Source organism: Mobula hypostoma, chromosome 15 (genome assembly GCF_963921235.1).
Source record: "Mobula hypostoma chromosome 15, sMobHyp1.1, whole genome shotgun sequence".
Taxonomy (NCBI): Eukaryota; Metazoa; Chordata; class Chondrichthyes; order Myliobatiformes; family Myliobatidae; genus Mobula; species Mobula hypostoma.
This window is the reverse complement of record NC_086111.1, coordinates 7,765,969-7,787,937: the sequence shown is the minus strand read 5'-3', so window position 1 is coordinate 7,787,937 and position 21,969 is coordinate 7,765,969. Positions and strand designations below refer to the sequence as shown.

The following is a 21,969-nucleotide window of genomic DNA, read 5'->3' as shown; positions in this document are numbered from 1 at the left end:
CAGGAAGTGGGGTAGAGACGGCAGGAAGCAATGGAAAAGATGAAGATGGCAAATAGGAAGTGGCACTGGGTGGTAGGAGTTGTATGAAGAAAGGCAAATGGCAGGTTTCTGGGAAACGGAACAATAAGCATCTAATTGAGAACTGCACTGGCTTATCGTCCAGTAATGAAGGCAGTAGACAGGATTTAAAGGAAAGAAGGACGGAAGAGTTTAAGGTATTGCTGAGTTTTGAATGTGGACCTGTTTCTGATATCAATCCAATTGATGTTATGAGCACAAAACCCTTAAGAGATGCAGCACTTTGAGCTTTTGTAAATATATGTAAGCAATGTGAGAAAGCTTTGGGGTTAAAAGCTGTGAATGGGAGGAAAGTAACGCAAAGAAATTATGTTGACTGACAGTGGTTTTGGGTTGTAATCTCTGGAGTCCAGATATATCTGGAGGAAAGCGAGAAAAGGTGTGGATGCTAAACTTTCAAAAGGGCTTCGTGGTGGAGTTAGAACAGATAGCTTATTGGTGTTAATTAAATTTGATGGAAAAAATTATGCTGGATAGGATTAATTTAGGTTAATGAGATACATGGTTCAAGTCTACGTGAGATATTTACAGTGCCAGACTTTGGTCATGTAACAACTATGTGTAAAGGTAAAAAGCTGTGTGATTGATGTGTGTGGTTGTGCAGAACATGATTACAGTAAATGTGAAAACAGCGTCCTCAATCTTGACGTCTATTAAAATGGGTATTTTAAATAGTAAGCTTGACTTTACTTCTTCAAGTTATACAACATCTGTTGAGGCTACAGGGCCTAGGCCTGTCTATACATTACATGGGAGAGGGGGAGCAGTAGTGGCAGAGGGGAGGCACTAACAAAGTTGCCACTGAGTGTAGTTTCTTGCAATGAACATGGAACATAGAAATTTATAGCACATTACAGGCCCTTTCGCTCACAATGTTAGTGTAGCCCCCCTGGCCAGCCTCAGGGTCGCTCGGCTCGCTGTCATCTAGGGACACAGCCTTGGCCCTGCCAAACTGGGTAATCAGTTTGTGTGGATGCTGTGTGATGTACCCCACCCCGCCCAAATAACAGACAATACACCATATACGATTAAATGATTTACAGTTTATAGATATTAGCTATATAATTAATAGAGAATAAAATATAAAAGGAAAATAAAAGGCGCCACACTTATCAAAGTTCAATCTCTTTGTGCACAAACAGTTGGAGCTCAGGACCCTTCTTCTTCACCCTGCGACCCTCCGGACCACCTCGACCAGCCCCCTGGGACCAACAATGGTGGTCGACCAGACGCTCCACACGAGTCCGTCTCCGTCTCCTCTCCTTGCCGAATGCCCCGCTCGGGGTCTGACCCCGTTAGCAGACTCACAGCACCTGGTCCATCCTCTGTCTCTCTCTCTCCTGCCTTCTGCCCCAAAACCCCGCGGATACAATATCTTACGGACACACCAAAGCATAATAACTATCCCAATTGGTTCGTTCGTCCTCTTATCAATAGATAATCCAAAACAAACTGCTAGCGGGAGGACTTTCTCAGCAGTTAACATAACAAAGAAGCCCTTTCAATTATAACATAACAAAGAAGCCATTTTAATTAGACTACGCAGTGACATAAAAAAAGGAAACCCCCTTACATTAGAAACACAGAAACACATAAAACCAACAGTACAATACAGGCCCTTCGGCCCACAGACTGTGCCAAACATATCCACAACTTAGAAATTACCTAGGGTTACCCATAGCCCTCTAATTTTCTGAGCTCCATGCACCTGTCCAGCAGTATCTTAAAAGACCCTATCGTATCCGCCTCCACCATCGCGGCAGCCCATTCCATGCACTCACCACTCTCTGCATAAAAAACTTACCCCTGACATCTCCTCTGTACCTACTTCCAAGCACATAAAAACTGTGCCCACTCGTGCTAGCCATTCCAGCCCTGGGAAAAAGGCTCTGACTATCCACACAATTAATCCTCTCATCATCTTATAAAGCTCTATCAGGTCACCCCTCGTCCTCCAACGCTCCAAGGAAAAAAGGCCGAATTCACTCAACCTATTCTCATAAGGCATGTTATCCAATCTAGGCAACATCCTTGTAAATATCCTCTGCACCCTTTCAATCGTTTCCACATCCTCCCCATAGTGAGGCCACTAGAACTGAGCGCAGTACTCCAAGTGGGGTCTGACCAAGGTCCTATATAACTGTAATATTACCTCTCGGCACTTAAACTCAATCCCACGATTGATGAAGGCCAATGCACCGTATGCTTTCTCAACCACAGAGTCAACGTGAGCAGCAGCTTTGAGTGTCCTATGGACTCAGACCCCAAGATCCCTCTGATCCTCCACACTGCCAAGAATATACCATTAATACTATATTCTGCCATCATATTTGACCGACCAAACCGAGCCACCTCACACTTATCTGGGATGAACTCCATCTGCCACTTCTCAGCCCAGTTTAGCATCCTATCAATGTCCCGTTGTAACTTCTGACAGCCCTCCACACTATCCACAATGCCCCCAACCTTTGTGTCATCAGCAAATTTACTCCACTTCTTCATCCAGGTCATTTATAAAAATCACGAAGAGCAGGGGTCCCAGAATAGATTCCTGAGGCACACCACTGGTCACCAGCCTCCATGCAGACCTTCTGTGGGCAAGCCAATTCTGGATCCACAGAGCAATATACCCTTGGATCCCATGCCTCCTTACTTTCTCAATAAGCCTTGCATGGGGTACCTTATCAAACGCCTTACACTATACACTACATCTACTGCTCTTCCTTCATCAATGTGTTTAGTCACATCCTCAAAAAATTCAATCAGGCTCATAAGGCACGACCTGCCTTTCACAAAGTCACGCTCACTGTTCCTAATCATATTATGCCTCTCCAAATGTTCATAAATCCTGCCTCTCAGGATCTTCTCCGTCAACTTACCAACCACTGAAGTGAGACGCACTGGTCTATAATTTCCTGGGCTATCTCTACTCCCTTTCTTGAATAATGGAACAACATCCGCAACCCTCCAATCCTCCAGAACTTCTTCCATCCCCATTCATGATGCAAAGATCATCGCCAGAGGCTCAGCAATCTCCTCACTCGCCTCCTACAGTAGTCTGGGGTATATCTTGTCCGGTCCCAGTGACTTATCCAACTTGATGCTTTCCAAAAGCTCCAGCACATCCTCTTTCTTAATATCTACATGCTCAAGCTTTTCAGTCTGCTATAAGTAATCCCAAGTTCCTTTTCCATAGTGAATACTGAAGCAAGGTGTTCATTAAGATACCTCAGCTATCTCCTCCGGTTCCATACACACTTTTCCACTGTCACACTTGATTGGTCCTATTTTCTCACGTCTTATCCTCTTGCTCTTCACATACTTGTAGAATGCCTTGGGGGTTTCCTTAATCCTGTCTGCCAAAGCCTTCTCATGTCCTCTTCTGGCTCTCCTAATTTCTTTCTTAAGTTCCTTCCTTCTAGCCTTATAATCTCCTAGATCTCTATCATTACCTAGTTTTTTGAACCTTTCATAAGCTCTTCTTTTGTTCTTGACTAGATTTACAACAGCCTTTGTACACCATGGTTCCTGTACTCTACTATCCTTTCCCTGTCTCATTGGAACGTACCTATGCAGAGCTCCACGCAAATATCCCCTGAACATTTGCCAGATTTCTGCTTTACATTTCCCTGAGAATATTTGTTCCCAATTTATGCTTCAAGTTCCTGCCTGATCGCCTCATATTTCCCCTTACTCCAATTAAAAGCTTTCCTAACATGTCTGTTCCTATCCCTCTCCAATGCTATGGTAAAGGAGATAGAATTGTGATCACTATCTCCAAAATGCTCTCCCAATGAGAGATCTGACACCCGACCAGGTTCATTTCCCAATACCAAATCAAGTACAGCCTCTCCTCTTGTAAGCTTATCTACATTTTGTGTCAAGAAACCTTCTTGAACATACACAACAAACTCCACCCCATCCAAACCCCTCACTCTAGAGACATGCCAATCACTACTTGGAAAATTAAAATCTCCCACCACGACAAGCCTGCTATTATTACACCTTTCCAGAATCTGTCTCCCTATCTGCCCTGTTACGATTGGGTGGTCTATAAAAAAACACCCAGTAGAGTTATTGACCCCTTCCTGTTCCTAACTTCCACCCAAAGAGACTCCATAGACAATCCCTCCATGCCTTCCTCCTTTTCTGCAGCCATGACACTATCTCTGATCAAAAGTGCCATGCCCCCATCTCTTTTGCCTCCCTCCCTGTCCTTTCTGAAACATCTACAGCCTGGCACTCAAAGTAACTATTCCTGCCCCTGAGCCATCCAAGTCTCTGTAATGACGACAACACCAAGTACTGATCCACGCTCCAAGCTCCAAGCTCATCCACTTTGTTCATAATACTCCTTGCATTAAAATAGACACATCTCAACCCATCAATCTTAGGGCGTCCCTTCTCTATCACCTGCCTATCCTCCCTCTCGCACTGTCTCCAAGCTTTCTCCATTTGTGAGCCAACCACCTCTTCCTCCATCTAACAACACACATAAAAGTTGCTGGTGAACACAGCAGGCCAGGCAGCATCTCTAGGAAGAGGTACAGTTGACGTTTCGGGCCGAGACCCTTCGTCAGGACTAACTGAAAGAAGAGCTAGTAAGAGATTTGAAAGTGGGAGGGGAAGGGGGAGATCCAAAATGATAGGAGAAGACAGGAGGGGGAGGGATGGAGTCAAGAGTGGGACAGTTGATTGGAAAAAGGGATATGAGAGGATCATGGGACAGGAGGCCTAGGGAGAAAGAAAAGGGGAAGTGGGGGGAAGCCCAGAGGATGGGCAAGGGGTATAGTGAGAGGGACAGAGGGAGAAAGGGAGGGAGAGAAAAAGAATGTGTGTATATAAATAAATAAATAACAGATGGGGTACGAGGGGGAGGTGGGGCATTAGTGGAAGTTTGAAAAGACAACATTCATGCCATCAGGTTGGAGGCTACCCAGACAGAATATAAGGTGTTGTTCCTCCAACCTGAGTGTGGCTTCATCTTGACAGTACAGGAGGCCGTGGATAGACATATCATTTTTAAACTTCTTCATTGTAGGCATCACCGGAAGAGGCTTAGCAGCAGTGAATTTATTTTTAAACTTCTTCAGTGTAGGCACTTCCTCCATCTCTTCAGTTTGATTCCCACCCCCCAGCAATTCTAGTTTCAACTCTCCCCAATAGCCTTAGCAAACCTCCCCGCCAGGATATTGGACCCCCGGGATTCAAATGCAACCCGTTCTTTTTGTACAAGTCACTCCTGCCCCAAAAGAGGTCCCAATGATCCAGAAATCTGTATCCCTTCCCTCGCTCCAATCCTTCAGTCATGCATTTATCCTCCACCTCATTCTATTCCTATACTCACTGTCCCGTGGCTCAGGCAGTAATCCTGAGATGACTACCTTTGTGGTCCTGCTTCTCAACTTCCTTCCTAACTCCCTGCTGTCTACTTTCAGGACCTCCTCCCTTTTCCTGCCTATGTCATTGGTACCAATATGTACCACGACCTCTGGCTGTTCTCCTTCCCACTTCAGGGTATCATGGACGCGATCAGAAACATCCTAGACCCTGGCACATGGGAGGCAAACTACCATCCGTTCTTCTTTCCTGTGTCCACAGAATCACCTGTCTGACTCTCTTTATAGAGTCCCCTATCACTGCTGCTATCCTCTTCCTTTCCTGTGTGGCTTCTGAGCCACAGGGCCAGACTCTGTACCAGAGGCGCGACCACTGTTGCTTCCCCCAGGTAAGCAGTACCCCCCTGCAAACAGTACTCATGCAGGAGGGGTACAGCCACAGGGGTACTCTCTAGTCTCTGACTCCTGCCCTTCCCTCTCCTGACTGTTACCCACTTATCTGTCTCCCGAGGCCCTGGTGTGACTACATGCCTATAGCAACTCTCTTTCACCTCCTCACTCTCCCTGACCAGATGAAGGTCATCGAGCTGCATCTCCAGTTCCCTAACGTGGTCCCTAAGGAGCTGCAGCTTGATGCACCGGGCACAAATATGGCCAGCCGGGAGGCTGGGAGTCTCCCAGACTTCCCACATCTGACACTGAGCACAGAACACCAGCCTCACACACATTTCTCCTGTCTATAAACTACACAGTTAACCTACCTCGCCTCGACCCGTTAACGCCTAAGCCCCATTGAGCCAAAACCTTCCCTTTCTGTCTCCCTCTACTCTGTTGCCCGCTCCTCAGACGCCCGCTCTATAAAGCAGTCTCCTTTTAAACTCTTTTAGCTGTTCTCACTGGCTGACGTCCACACGCTTGCGCAGTTGTACCCCAATCAAACCGCTCAAGAAATAACCGACTCCTTTTAAACTCTTCACACTTTTAAACTCTTCTCGCTGTTCTCACTGTTGTGCCGACCATGTAACCTACTCTAGAAACTACCTGGAATTTCCCCCGTGCATAGTCCTCTATTTTTCTAAGCTCCATGCACCTTCCTGAGAGGCTCTTAGAAGATCCTACTGTATCTGCTTTCACCGCCGCTGCCAGCAGTGCATTCCACTCTCTGTGTGGAAAAACTTACCCCTGACATCCCTTCGGTAATTATTTCCAAGGACCTTAAAACTATGCCCTCTCGTGTTAGCCATTTCAGCCCTGGGAAAAAGCCTCCGGCTACTGTGTAAATATTCAGACGTAAATACTGATGATCCTGACAAAATCTACTTAAATGTTGAGAAAATGTTTTGGGACAATCTGAGATACAAAGTCCCAATAAATAACATTTCTGGCTTTAGATTATAGTTTTAATTGAGGTTAAAGATCTACATTAATAGACAAACTCAATCAATTCTTCAGTAATAAGGCCTTGTGAGGAATGTGTTTGAAGAACACCATAACTTGGCAGTTAGTGCAATCACTTTACAGAACCAGCGATCAGATTTCTATTCCCGCCACTGCCTATATGTACATTATCCCTGCGACAAAGTGGATTTTCTCAGGTTTTCTCCCACATTCCAAAGGCATACGGTTAGGGTTAGTGAGCTGTGCATATATGTTGGTGCTGGAAGCATGGTTACACTTGCCTCATTCTAGTTTGGTCATTGATGCAAGACGATGCATTTAGTTGTATATTTTAATGTATATGTGACAAATTAAACAAATCTTTATCTTTAAAAAGTTAAGAACTGCAGGTTCCAAGGGAAGTGGTAAAGTGGATCCTGTTTAGGTGGTTCAGTGGCCGAAGGAATAGATAATGATTGACCTGATAAACTGTAAGAGTACCCATTTTCTTATCCTCACCTGCTTATCACCTCCCTCTGGTGATCCTCCTCCTTCCCTTTCTCCTATGGTCCATTCTCCTCTCCTATCAGATACCTCTTCAATCCTTCATCTCACAACTTCTCACTTCATCGCTCCCCTGCTCCTCCCACACACATTCTTCCTCATCTAGTCTCACCCCTGACTTGCCAGCTGGTACTACTTCTCCTCCCTCCACCACCCGCCCCCCCCCCCAACCTTCTTATTCTGGCTTCTACCCCCTTCCTATCCGGTTCCAATGGTTTAGACGGGGCAGAGTTTGTTAAGTGTGTCCAGGATGGATTCCTGTCACAGTATGTGGACAGGCCGACTAGGGGGAATACCATACTAGATCTAGTACTAGGTAATGAACCGGGTCAGGTCACAGATCTCTCAGTGGGTGAGCATCTGGGGGACAGTGACCACCACTCCCTGGCTTTTAGCATTATCATGGAAAAGGATAGAATCAGAGAGGAAAGGAAAATTTTTAATGGGGGAAGGGCAAATTATGAGGCTAAGGCTAGAACTTGCGGGTGTGAATTGGGATGATGGTTTTGCAGGGAAATGTACTATGGACATGTGGTCGATGTTTAGGGATCTCTTGCAGGATGTTAGGGATAAATTTGTCCCGGTGAGGAAGATAAAGAATGGTAGGGTGAAGGAACCATGGGTGACGAATGAGGTGGAAAATCTAGTCGGGTGGAAAAAGGCAGCATACATGAGGTTTAGGAAGCAAAGATCAAATGGGTCTATTGAGGAATATAGAGTAGCAAGAAAGGAGCTTAAGAAGGGGCTGAGGAGAGCAAGAAGGGGGCATGAGAAGGTCTCGGTGAGTAGGGTAAAGGAAAACCCCAAGGCATTCTCCAACTATGTGAAGAACAAAAGGATGACAGAAGTGAAGGCAGGACCAATTAGAGATAAAGGTGGGAAGATGTGCCTGGAGGCTGTGGAAGTGAGCGAGGTCCTCAGTGAATACTTCTCAGCATGGCTTTGTGAAGGGCAGATCATGTGTCACAAGCCTGATAGAGTTCTTTGAGGAGGTGACCAGGCATATAGATGAGGGTAGTGCAGTGGATGTGATCTATATGGATTTTAGTAAGGCAGTTGACAAGGTTACACACGGTAGGCTTATTCATAAGGTCAGAAGGCATGGGATCCAGGGAAGTTTGGCCAGGTGGATTCAGAATTGGCTTGCCTGCAGAAAGCAGAGGATCGTGGTGGAGGGAGTACATTCGGATTAGAGGGTCGTGACTTGTGGTGTCCCACAAGGATCGGTTCTGGGACCTCTACTTTTCATGATTTTTATTAACGACCTGAATGTGGGGGTAGAAGGGTGGGTTGGCAAGTTTGCACACGACACAAAGGTTGGTGGTGTTGTGGATAGCGTAGAGGATTGTCGAAGATTGCAGACAGACATTGATAGGATGCAGAAGTGGGCTGAGAAGCGGCAGATGGAGTTCAACCCGGAGAAGTGTGAGGTGGTACACTTTGGAAGGACAAACTCCAAGGCAGAGTACAAAGTAAATGGCAGGATACTTGGTAGTGTGGAGGAGCAGAGGGATCTCAGGGTACATGTCCACAGATCCCTGAAAGTTGCCTCACAGGTGGATAGGGTAGTTAAGAAAGCTTATGGGGTGTTAGCTTTCATAAGTCGAGGGATAGAGTTTAAGAGTCGCGATGTAATGATGCAGCTCTATAAAACTCTGGTTAGGCCACACTTGGAGTACTGTGTCCAGTTCTGGTCGCCTCACTATAGGAAGGATGTGGAAGCATTGGAAAGGGTACAGAGGAGATTTACCAGGCTGCTGCCTGGTTTAGAGAGTATGGATTATGATCAGAGATTAAGGGAGCTAGGGCTTTAGTCTCTGGAGAGAAGGAGGATGAGAGGAGACATGATGGAGGTATACAAGATATTAAGAGGAATAGATAGAATGGACAGCCAGCACCTCTTCCTCAGGACATCGCTGCTCAATACAAGAGGACATTTTAGGTAAGGGTAAGAGTGGGAAGTTCAAGGGGGATATTAGAGGAAGGTTTTTTTACTCAGAGAGTGGCTGGTGCGTGGAATGCACTGCCTGAGTCAGTGGTGGAGGCAGATACACTAGTGAAATTTAAGAGACTACTAGACAGGTATATGGAGGGATTTAAGGGGGGAGGTATATGGGAGGCAGGGTTTAAGGGTCAGCACAACATTGTGGACCAAAGGGCCTGTACTGTACAGTACTATCCTATGTTCTATGTTCTGACCAAAATGTCATCTGTTTATTACTTTCCATAGATGGTGCCTGACCCGTTGAGTTCCTCTATCATTTTGTGTGTTGCTCTGGATTTCCAGTGTCTGCAGAATCTCTTGTGTTAATAGTTACCAGGAATAGCTCAGGGATCTTATTAATTGATAGAGGAGGCTTGAGGAGCTGATTAACCTACTCTGCCTGCAATTCATACCTCTGGACCATCGGGCAGATGTATACCAAATGGAATTCAACCCAGAAATGCCATGTGAGGTAATGCAACAAGGCAAGGAAGTACACAGTAAATAGGAGTATACAGTGCAGGATTGGGGAACACAGAAGCCTTGGAGTGCATGTGTAAAGATGCTTTAGAGCAGGGGTAGGCAACTTTAAGCACAAATGATTTTCTAGCATGCGTTATTCATTAATTTGAGGCCAAACGTAACTAGATGCATTTAAATGGATAATTCCCATACTTCAAGTTTTTTATGGCATTTATCTGGTCCACCGTCCGCTCATTAATACGCAATCCGGCCCACAGAGGCAAAAGGGTTGCTGACCCCTGTTTTAGAGTATCAGAACAGGTCAATTAGGTGATTAAAATGCATACAAAGTTGTCTTTTATTTCCCAAGACATGGAATTAGAGACCAGATAAATTGTACTAGAATTAAACTGAACTCTACTTGTGTCTCTCTCTGAGGACTGGACAGAGTTTTGGTATCTTTAGAGTAAAGATATGATTGCACAGAAGAGAATGGAAAGAAGATTTACAAATATATTGCCGTGAATGGAAATCTGTATGGGGTAATTTGGGCTCGTTTCCTTTAGAACTACAAAACAAAAGGGTTTTGTAACTAAGAAGCCCAGTCCCAATGAAGGGTCCTGGCCCTTAAACGTTGTCTGTTTATTCCCTCCATAGATAGTGCCTGACTTGCTGAGTTCCTCCATTCATTTTGTGTATGAATGCCCAAGGGGATACTTAATTACCATGCATAAAATTACAAGACATATTAGCTAGAGCAAATAGAAATTTTCCTTAGCAGAGCAATCAGTTAATAGAGGCATAGATTTAAAACCATTAGTAGAGGGATTAGAAATGAGATGCAGAAACCCTTCTCATTTATCGCAGTAGTTCGTGCAACACTATTACAGCTTGGGGTGTTGGAATTCAATCCCGACACCACCTGTAAGTAGTCTGTACATTCTCCATGTGGAATGCCTGGGTTTCTTCTGGGTGTTCAGGTTCCACCCACAGTCCAAAGACACACTAGTTAGTAGGTTAATTGGTCATTGAAAATTGTCCTGCGATGAGCTAGAGTTGAGTTTGCTGAGATGGCAAAGTCAAAGGGCTATTCTGCGCTGCATTGCTAAATAAAATAAATAAGGATGTGGAACTCGCTGTATGAAAGCAGGACACAAACATTCATTACACTTAAATAGTACTTGGATGTGTACTTTGAGAACCATGGTTTTTAAGGGTGGAATTAAGCTTGCCAGCTCTTTTTCAGCAGCACAAACAATGGGCTGAATAGTCTCACTCTGCCTTGTAGATTTTCTGTGATTCCATGAGATTATTCCCTTAACTATATTGGGATGCAATGTCAACATGAGGAAATCTACAGATGCTGGAGTTTCAAGCAACACACATAAAAGTTGCTGGTGAACACAGCAGGCCAGGCAGCATCTCTAGGAAGAGGTACAGTCGACGTTTCGGGCCTTGACCCTTCGTCAGGACTAACTGAAAGAAGAGCTAGTAAGAGATTTGAAAGTGGGAGGGGGAGGGGGAGATCCGAAATGATAGGAGAAGACAGGAGGGGGAGGGATGGAGCCAAGAACTGAACAGTTGATTGGCAAAAGGGATATGAGAGGATCATGGGACAGGAGGCCTAGGGAGAAAGAATGGATGGACAAGGGGTATAGTGAGAGGGACAGAGGGAGAAAAAGAATGTATGAATATAAATAAATAAATAACGGATGGGGTGTGAGGGGGAGGTGGGGCATTAGCGGAAGTTTGAGAAGTCAACGTTCATGCCATCAGGATGCAATGTGTTAAGATCTCAATGAATCTAAAATGCTGGTTTGTGGCTATTCTACCATAGGTGACATTGAGTCTATTAGTTGGACAGGACACTTTCTTTGGGATACATTTAAGTATTTCACAACCCCTTAGAAAATACATCTGCTTAAACTTTGTTTTCTGAATGAATCACTCTGCAGTTACAAAGTGAAACTGTCAAACGGTAGCTCAACTTAAGGTATCTGAATTACCTTTGATCTGGATTTTGTATTTTTGAAATATCTGTAGCAGAAAGCTTGATTAGTATTAAATGCCATTTGTATCAGAATCAGGTTTAATATCACTGACATAAGCCGTGAAATTTGTTTTGTGAAGGTAATACAGTGCAATACATAAAAACTATAAATTACAGTAAACATACTGTATACAAGGTAAAATAAATTAAATAAGTATTGCAACAAGAACTTTACAGCAGAACTTGTCACTATATTAGAGGGTGTGGTGTTCTCGCATACTTGTTTCTGTTGCCCCAGAGAGCTGAAGGTCAAATTCGACCTTTCTCTTGATTGTGACCTCCAGAGGAGTTGTGTATTGAATATTTCAGTAACATTGTAAATATATTGATTAAGCATTCTTTGTTGTTTAAATAATTCATTATGAAAATGGCATACGTCATCACGCCATTGTGTCATACGTGCGTGCCTTGCTTAAAGTAAAAATGAAGTTAGACTCACATTCCCGACTCTTTGTTTCTGTTGAATTACTTTCATGTTTTGGAGTTACAAAACATAACAAGAAACACTAAATGCCTTATTGTTTCCTACTCCCAGATGTAAAACAATTGAACACAGAATATTACAGCATAGTACAGGCCCTTCAGCCCACAATTTTGTGCCAACCTTTTAACCTTCTCCAAGCTCAAATCCAAACCTTTCCTGCCATATAGCCCTCCGTTTTCTTTCATTCGTGTGCCTATCTAGGAGTCTCTTAAATATCCCTAATGTATCCTCCTCTACCACCACCCAAGTGCATTCCATGGATTTACCACCCTCTGCATAAAAAAACTACCTCTGCCAGCCCCCTACACATCTTTCTATCACCTTAACAGTATATCTTCTTGTACCAACCATTTCCACCCTGGGAAAAAGGCACTGGCTGTCTACTCTATATATGTCTCTTATCATCTTGTACACGACTAGTAAGTTACCTCTCATCCTCTTCACTCCACGGAGAAATGTCATAGCTTGCTCAACCTATCCTTATAGGACATGTTGGCAAATCTCCTCTGCACCCTCTCTAAAGCCTCCAGATCTTTCCTATAATGAGATGACCAAAAATGAACACAATCAGAATTGAATTGAATTGATTTTATTTCTTATATCCTTCACATACATGAGTAAAAATCTTTATGTTACATCTCCGTCTAAATGTGCAAAGCGCAATCACAGTAATTTATAATAAATAGAACAGTCAATGCAACATGGAAAAACACTTAAATCAGCGTGAGTTAATCAGTCTGATGGCCTGGTGGAAGAAGCTGTCCTGGAGCCAGTTGATCCTGGTTTTTATGCTGTGGTACCGTTTCCCGGATGGTAGCAGCTAGAATAGATTGTGGTTGAGGTGACTCGGGTCACCAATGATCCTTTTTTTCACACCTGTCTTTGTAAATGTCCTGAATCATGGGAAGTTCACAACTACAGATGTGCTGGGATGTCCGCACCACTCTCTACAGAATCCAGAATTAAGGGAGGTACAGTTCCCATACCAGGCCACTGCAGCCGGCCAGGATGTTCTCAATTGTGCCCCTGTAGAAAGTTCTTAGGAATTGGGGACCCATACCAAACGTCCTCAAACTGTCTGAGGTGAAAGAGGTGCTGTTGTGCCTTTTTCACCATATAGCTGGTGTGTACAGACCACGAGGTCCTCAGTGATGTGCCGAGGAACTTAAAAGCTGTTTACCCTCTCAACCCCAGATCCATTAATGCCAACAGAGGTTAGCCCGTATCCATTCCTCCTGTAATCCCCAACCAGCTCCTTTGTTTTTGCGACATGGAGGGAGAGGTTGTTTTCTTGACACCACTGTGTCAGAGAGATGACTTCTTCCCTGTAGGCCACCTCATTATTGTTTGAGATTAGGCCAATCAGTGTCGTGGACAAACTTAATTAACAGATTAGAGCTGTGGGTGGCGACGTAGTCATGGGTATACAGGGAGTAAAGGAGGAGACAGTACACAGCCCTGAAGGGCTCCTGTGTTGAGAGTCAGAGGGGCAGAGGTGAGGGAGCTCACTCTTACCACCTGCCGGAGACCAGGATCCAGCTGCACAAGGCAGAGTGAAGGCTGAAGTCTCTGAGCTTCCTGTCGAGTCTGGATGGAATTATGGTGTTGAATGAACTGTAGTCCAAGAACAGCATTCTCACATAAGCATCCTTCTTCTCCAGATGTGTAAGGATGGTATGTAGAGCAGCGGCTGTAAACATTCCTCTCAGTTGTGTTGCGCACATCCTAAGTACCCGCCCTGGGATGCCATCTGTTCCAGCAGCCTTGCCACTATCCACTCGTTGGAAACATCTGCATACCTCAGCTTTAGAGGTGACCAGGTTGCAGATTGTAACGGTGGCTTTCCTTGGAGGCTCAGAGTTAGCAATATCGAACTAAGCGTAAAAGTGATTGCGCTCATCTGGGAGAGTGGCTGCGATGTTGGTGGCACCACTACGTTTGGCTTTGAAGTCTGCGGTGGCACGCAGCTCTCACAAGTCACGTGTGTGATTCATTGTGAATCTCGACTCAATCTTGTCCCTGTATTGTTGTTTCGCTGCCATAATAGCTTTGTAGAGATCATAGCTGCTTCTCTTGAGCTCCTGCTGACTGCTGGCAGAGTTAGCACGGTTAAGTGCTGCTCACATGGAACTACTGATCCAGGGTTTCTGGTTCGGAAAGACCCTGACCAGTTTCTGGGGGGCAACGTCGTCGATGCACTTCCGGATGAAGCACGTGACTCCAGCCGTGAACTCAGACATCCTCATCATGGAAGACATTCCAGTCGACATCACTGAAGCAGTCTTGCAGCATGGAGACTGATTGGTCGGCCCAACAGTGGACGGTTTTATGGCTGCCTCTTGTTTCAGCTTCTGCCTGTATGTCGGCAAAAGCAGGATCGAAGAGTGATCTGATTTTCCAAAAGCTGGGTGAAGGAGAGCTTTGTAAGCATTACGGAAGGGAGTGTAGCAGTGGTCAAGTGTGTTATCTCCACGAGTGCTCACCTGCATGTGCTGACAAAACTTTGGAGAGACTTGTGTCAGTGATGTTCGATTAAAGTCACCAGCGACAATGAAGGTGTATAGTCTCCAGCGTGTTGATGGTCTTGTACGGTTCCTTGAGAGCCGGGTCGGTATCAGCCTGCGATGGACTGTACACCGCTGTGATGATAACAGCCGTGAGCTCCCCTAGGCAGCCAGTAGAGTCTGCACAGCAGCACCAGGTATTCCAGGTCTGGGGAACAAAAGGATTTGAAGGCACACACATTCTTGGGGGTGGCGGGGGGGGGGGGTCACACAAAGCATTGTTGACCATGAAGTATACCCTTCCTCCTTTACTCTTCCCAGAGAGGTTTTTACACCTGTCTGCCTGGAACAGTGAGAACCCAGCGGGTTCGATTAGCACACCGTCTCAGCCTCACCAGGACGCCACTGGCCCTTCTCCCTCATCTTAGGCGCTTCTTCCGAGGAGGTGGTGATGTAAGAGATACTCCAAGTGCAGTCTAACCAGGGTTTTATGGAACTGCAACATTACCCTGTGACTCCTGAACTCAATTCTTCAACTAACAAAGGCAAACACACCATATGCTTTCTTAACCACCCTATCAACTCCAAGATCCTTCTGTTTCTCCACACCGCTAAGAATCCTGCCATAAACCCTGTATTCTGCCATCAAGCTGGACCTTCCAAAGTGAATCACTTAACACTTTTCTGGATTGAACTCCATCTGTCCGTCTGAGATCTGGAAACTCGATACCAGCCAGAATGTGAGGGGTTTCTGTTGATGAGCAGAATCCAACAGCAAGTGGAGCACTTGGAAAAGCTGAATTCTCAGCAGTGCGAATTGATCACAACCTGATCAATGCAGAACCACTTGGGAAATGTAGAGCTTGCAAATGCAAGATGCAATCAATTTTTCCTCCATTCCCAGGATGTAAATTCTATTTGTATGTGTATTAATTAGGAGTCATTGGGAGTTTGAAGAGATTTGGTATGTCAACAAATACACTCAGAAATTTCTGCAGATGTACCGTGGACAGCATTCTGACAGGCTGCATCACTGTCTGGTATGGGTGGGGGAGCTACTGCACAGGATCGAAAGAAGCTGCAGAGGGTAGTAAATTTAGTCGGCTCTGTCTTGGGTACTAGCCTACAAAGTACCCAAAACACCTTCAAGGAGTGGTGTCTCAGAAAGGCAGCGTCCATTATTGAGGACCTCCAGCACCCAGGGCATGCCTCTTTCTCATTGCTACCGTCAGGCAGGAGGTACAGAAGCCTGAAGTCACACACCCAGCAATTCAGGAACAGCTTCTTCCCCCTAACCACCCGATTCCTAAATGGACATTGAACCCTTGAACACGACCTCACTTTTTAAATATATATTATTTCTGTTTTTTGCACGATTTTTAATCTATTCAATATACATATACTGCAATTGATTTACTTACTTATTATTATTTTTCTTCTTCTGTATTAAGTATTGCATTGAACTGCTGCTGCTAAGTTAACAAATTTCACGACACATGCCAGTGATAATAAACCTGATTCTGATTCCGCTCACATTCATGTGCCTGTCTTAACATTTCTTAAAGAGCCCTAATGTTTCTGCCTCTACCATCACCCCCACGCCACGCATTCCAGGCACCCATTACTCAATGTATAAAAAAGCCTCCTCCTCACATCTCCTTTGAAATTACCCCTCTCACCTTAAATGCATGCCCTCTGGTTCAAACAGATATGATTGTCTCCAAGAACTCAGTCTTTATCTGATATAACTGATGAAATATCCCTCACACTACTCACAAATAAGCAACAGTCAGCGTCACTCACTGCTGAGGAGGTACATAATGCAGGGAAATAGAGGACCCACCCTTTGCTCTGTGGATGTGGCAAGTGAGCAGTTTTGATTACTAACAGAGAAATTAATCAATTATTACAGTAAGTTTTATAGTGAATAATAAATAAATATTGACGTTAGGTGACGAAAAGTCACTTGTACTACATTCATTTAGATACTACCACCGACATGAACCAGCTGGGAGCAGCACTGTATTTTGGCACAGTGAGCTGTACAGCCCAAAAGGGTAGCAGGGGACACACACAATAACGTAATGGTTTGAGTATCACTTTATAGCACCAGTGGTCGCCGATCATGGTTCATTTCCTGCCACTGTCAGGAGTTTGTATATTTTCCCCATGACTGCATGGGTTTCCTCCCACATTCTAAAGACGTACAGGATAAGGTTAGTAAGCTGTATGCATACTATGTTGGTGCCAGAAGCACAGCCACATTTCTGGACTGCTCAGCCCAGCCCAACCCTCACTGATTTGATGTGAGGGCAACAACACATTTCACTGTATCACAAACAAGAGAAAATCTGCAGCTGCTGGAAATCCAAGCAATACACACAACATGCTGGAGGACCTCAGCAGGCCAGGCAGCCTCTATTGAAAAGACTATGTCCACATTTCCGGCAAAGACTGGGGGGAAAAACATGAGAAGTCAGAGCAAAAAGGTGAGAGAAAGGGAGGAAGAAACACAAAGAGATAGGTGAAACTGGGAGGGGAGGGGGAAGTAAAGAGCTGGGAAGTTGATTGGTGAAAGAAATACAAGGCTAGAGCAGGGGAATCTGATAGGAAAGGGTAGAAGGCCATGGAGGAAAGAAAAGGGGGAGGAGCACCAGAGGGAGGGAAATGGAAACGGGGAATGTTGCGGGGGGGGGCGGTGGTACATTACCGGAAGTTCAAGAAATCTATGTCAGTCTATGGCCTCCTCTACAGTTGCGATGAAGTCACATTCAGACTGGAAGAACTTCACCTTATATTCTGTCTGAGTAGTCTCCAGCCTGATAGCATGAACATTGATTTCTTGAACTCTGGTAATGCGCCCCTTCCCCCTTCACCATTCCCCATTGCCCTCTCTCATCTTATTACCTCCCTCTGTTGACTGTGCAATATTTAAGTAGGTGAATTTAGTGTGTGTTGAGGTATTAACAAGAATAACACCTAAAGTGGTATCCATCAAGCACCCCCTTCACTCTGCAGATGCCCTCTTCTCATTGGTACCATTTAGGAGCCTGAAGAGACACACTCAACATTTCAAGAATGGCCTTTCCCCTCTATCACCAGCTTTCTGAATGGACAATGAACCCATGAACACTACCTCACTATTTTCCCTCTATTTTAATACTACCAACAGCTGTGGAGGCCAAGTCATTGAGTATATTTAAAGTGAAGGTTGATAGGTTCTTGATTAGTCTGAACAGCAAATGTTACAAAGATAAGGTGGGAGGGCTTCCGGGGTCGAGTATGGAGTGAGTTGGTGCGTGTGAGTGTGGCTCCCGATTTTTATTGAAAATCTACCTGTTTATCTTTGCCGTATGCTCGAGATAACTGGATATTTACCATTGTGAACAATGCGGGACATAGCTGGACATTGAAATGGCAAGTAGAATGTACCTTCAAAGTAAAACTGGGGAAAAAGATAGCGAAGCCTCAAGCAAGAAGGCGGATGTTACAGTAATGGCGCCGTTGCATGCTGCTGGAGCTGGACCCGGACCTGCGCTACCCGATGACTTGGAGAGGCTTCGTTTAGTACTTATTACTGACATGACGCAAGCAGTGCATTCTGCCCTAAAAAGAGAACTTGAAGATGCTTTATCACCAGTGACTGCTACCATGGAACAAATTATGTCTGCTTACGAGACACACGACGAACGCATTTGTGGGGTTGAAGACGGCCTGAATGATTACAGTGACCAACTGGTGAGCGCCGAAGCCGCCATTGCAGCGTTGCAGAGCGAAAACGCATTTCTGAAGGGAAAGCTAGACGACCTTGAAAATCGATCACGGAGATCCAATTTGAGAGTGGTCGGCATTCCTGAAAATTTGGAAGGTTCGGACCCTGTTAAATTTATGACCGAGTTTTTTGACGAAGTGCTGGGGACAGATTTTTTCCCCGAGTCCTCTTGTGTGCTCACTGAGTCAGACGTAAACCATCCGGCGTCTCTGGAGCCAAGCAAACGAGACCAAGAATGTTCCTGGTTTGCTTTCACTCCTTTCAAGATAAGCAACGCATCATCAATCGACGGAAGCAGGAGCTGTATTTCCGCGGACACCGCGTGTTTTTTTAATGAAGATTTTAGTGCGGAGCTGGGTAAAAAACGAGCAGCTTTCAAGGAGGTGAAATCCCTGCTTTACGGCAAGGGGGTCAGGTTTGGCCTGTTGTATCCTGCCCAGCTCCGGGTCATACATGAAGGTAAAAAGCATTATTTCGATACACCAGAGGCGGCTGAAGAGTTTTACCATTCGCGCTGGGGAGAAGAAGAACGAGAAGAGCAATGACTTTTTTTTTAAAAAGGTTATTCATGCAGCAAGGAAAGGGTTTCATGCCGAGGCAAACTGTTAATTTTCACAATCCACTTCTTTGTTCATTTTTCCAGTTTACTTTGTGGAACGCGATCGGGTCGAACTGCTATGCTGCCGAAACTGATTAACAAAAACTTTCAACCAGCAAAATGTAAATATTTGGGATTTATATCTCGGGTGTTTAAGTTGCCCAGTGTGTTTTTTTTTTGTTTTTAATGCTTAGCTTGACCTGTGTCCTTTTTAGCCTATATGTTATATTAAAGGTAGTATAAGTGATAGGATAAATTTTAAGGAGGGGAGCCACCCTAGATTAGATTGAAAGTTGGGCTGTATGGGGAATGCCTTGGAAGTTTTTTGTTGGGTACTGCCTGCAATCATCCTCAATTGGGGAGGTAGATCCAGGTTTCGGGGGTTAATTGGTTTTTTTTGTTGTCTGCGTAAAGGGGTGGAGGGAGTGTTTTGGGGGATTACCATGGCAGTTTATTCTTTTGTGTGTTACGGATTGATCAGACTTTCTTTTCATTGTGCATTATTGTGTGCAACTTATGCCCTCGCACTGTTTTGGATTGTGGGCCCTGTGTGCTTTTTGATATGGTTAGCGTGAGTACTGCCGATGGAGGCCACCCTGTGAGGTTTATTTCTTGGAATGTAAAGGGGCTCAATGGTCCGGTTAAAAGAGCTAAAGTTTTCGCTCATCTGAAACAATTAAAAGCAGATATACTATTTCTACAAGAGACACATTTAGGAGTGGAGGACCATAATAGACTTCGTAAAGCATGGATTAGTCAGGTATTTCATTCCAGATTTAATAGTAGGTCCAGTGGGGTGGCAATATTAATCACCAAAAGAATGCAGTTCACACCATCTGATGTAATCAGTGACCCTAATGGTCGCTTTATTATAGCCTCTGGCTCTCTCTTTCAGATACCTGTTATTTTGGTAAAGGTTTATGCTCCTAATTGGGACGATGTCCAATTTGCAAATAAGGTTTTGTCATTAATACCTAACCTGAATACACATAAGCTAATCTTTTCCGGAGATTTGAACTGTGCTATTGACCCACTGCTTGATAGGTCTTGCCCTAGGGGAACATTTTCCGGTATGGCAAAGGCCTTCTCGATGTTTATGCAACAAAATGGTTATATGGATCCTTGGAGATTTTTGAATCCATCAGTCAGGCAATTCTCTTTCTTCTCTCATGTTCACCACTCCTATTCCAGGCTAGACTATTTCTTTATAGATAATTCCGAAATACCTATGATTAGACAAATTGAATACACTGCTATAGTTATATCTGATCACTCGCCCATGAAACTGGACCTATGTTTTCCTTTAAACGTTAGAGAACGGCCTCTGTGGAGACTTAACCCCCTTTTGCTTTCTAATGAGAAATTTTGTAGTTATATATCGGCTAACATTGACACCTTCTTCGAGACTAACAAAACTGAGTCGGTATCGTACTCTTGCCTTTGGGAAACTTTAAAAGCTTACTTGAGGGGTCAAATAATATCTTATACTTCACATGCCAATAAAGAGCGTAGGAAGGAAATGCAAGTGTTATTGCAATCTATTTGGGACCTGGACAGAAAATACTCTGAGGCACCCATTGCGGAATTATATAAAAGCCGGGTTGATTTGCAAGCGAAGTTTAATCTTCTATCTACAAACCTATCAGAACAATTAATTCTTAAGACACGTGGCCTCTATTATGAATATGATGACAAGGCGAGCCGGCTTATGGCTCATCAGTTGAAACGTCAAGCTGCATCATGACTTATTCCCCAGGTAAGAGACATGCACCAGAACTTGACAAGCAATCCAAAAGAGATTAATAACATCTTTGCAACTTTTTATTCCTCTCTGTATGCCTCAGAGTTCCCCTCAGATAAAACAAATATGGAACGTTTTTTAGATAATTTGGAAATACCAACTCTTGAACCAGAGGAAGTGGAGAACCTAGATCGGGCTGTTGGGCAGGAAGAGATTAATAATGCCATTATGGCTATGCAGAGTGGTAAGTCCCCAGGTCCTGATGGTTATCCAATAGAATTTTATAAGAAATTTAAGGATAAGCTCACACCGGTCCTTCTAGAAGTGTTTCAGGAATCTTTGGAGAATGGCTCCTTACCCCCTTCTCTTTCACAGGCAGCTATTTCACTACTTCTTAAAAAGTACAAGGACCCAACTCAATGTGGATCATATCGCCCCATCTCACTTTGAATGTAGATGTGAAAATTTTGGCTAAAGTGCTTGCATGTCGTTTAGAACGTCCCCTTCCCAAGATAATTTCAGATGATCAAACAGGTTTTATTAAAAATCGCTATTCTTTTTTTAATATCCGTCGACTGGCTGATGTGGTTTATTCACCGAGTGATTCTCCAAGTCCAGAGGTTGTTATCACCTTGAACGCGGAGAAGGCATTTGATAGAGTGGAATGGGTATACTTATATAGTGTTTTGGAGAAATTTGGATTTGGCAGAATATTTATAGCTTGGGTTAAGCTATTATACCACTCGCCTTTAGCGTGTATACAGACAAATTAGTTTCGATCTGACTATTTCCCATTAACACGTGGCACTCGCCAAGGCTGCCCACTGTCCCCTCTTCTTTTTGCTGTGTGTATTTTCATGCTGAGGGCCCAGCGCATGAGTGACAGAGGTATTGAACATGAACTCCAACTTGTGCACATTTGACTGCTTAATTAAAATGGGCCCTTTTCTTTTTGATTTTCTTTACAAACCCTTTAGTTAAGATTCATAAATACAATTCCTTTAATCCTATGCAGT

General features: G+C 44.3%; 1 protein-coding gene across 5 annotated transcripts in view; it reads right to left on the bottom strand.

The window, feature by feature from the left end:
* The window catches only part of mon1a (MON1 secretory trafficking family member A), a 102,520-nt gene that overhangs the window by 37,684 nt on the left and 42,867 nt on the right, over positions 1-21,969 (bottom strand). Inside the window, exons 1-2 of one of the 5 annotated variants that reach the window (XM_063067697.1) lie at positions 14,822-14,836; positions 12,767-12,875 (exon numbers count right to left, since the gene is read on the bottom strand). The exons of 3 other annotated variants lie outside the window; for them this stretch is intronic. The gene's annotated coding sequence lies outside the window, so the exon portion shown is untranslated. Of the gene's footprint in view, positions 1-12,766; positions 12,876-14,821; positions 14,837-21,969 lie in introns of those variants that run through there. One more of the 5 variants, XM_063067696.1, reaches the window with a different exon arrangement.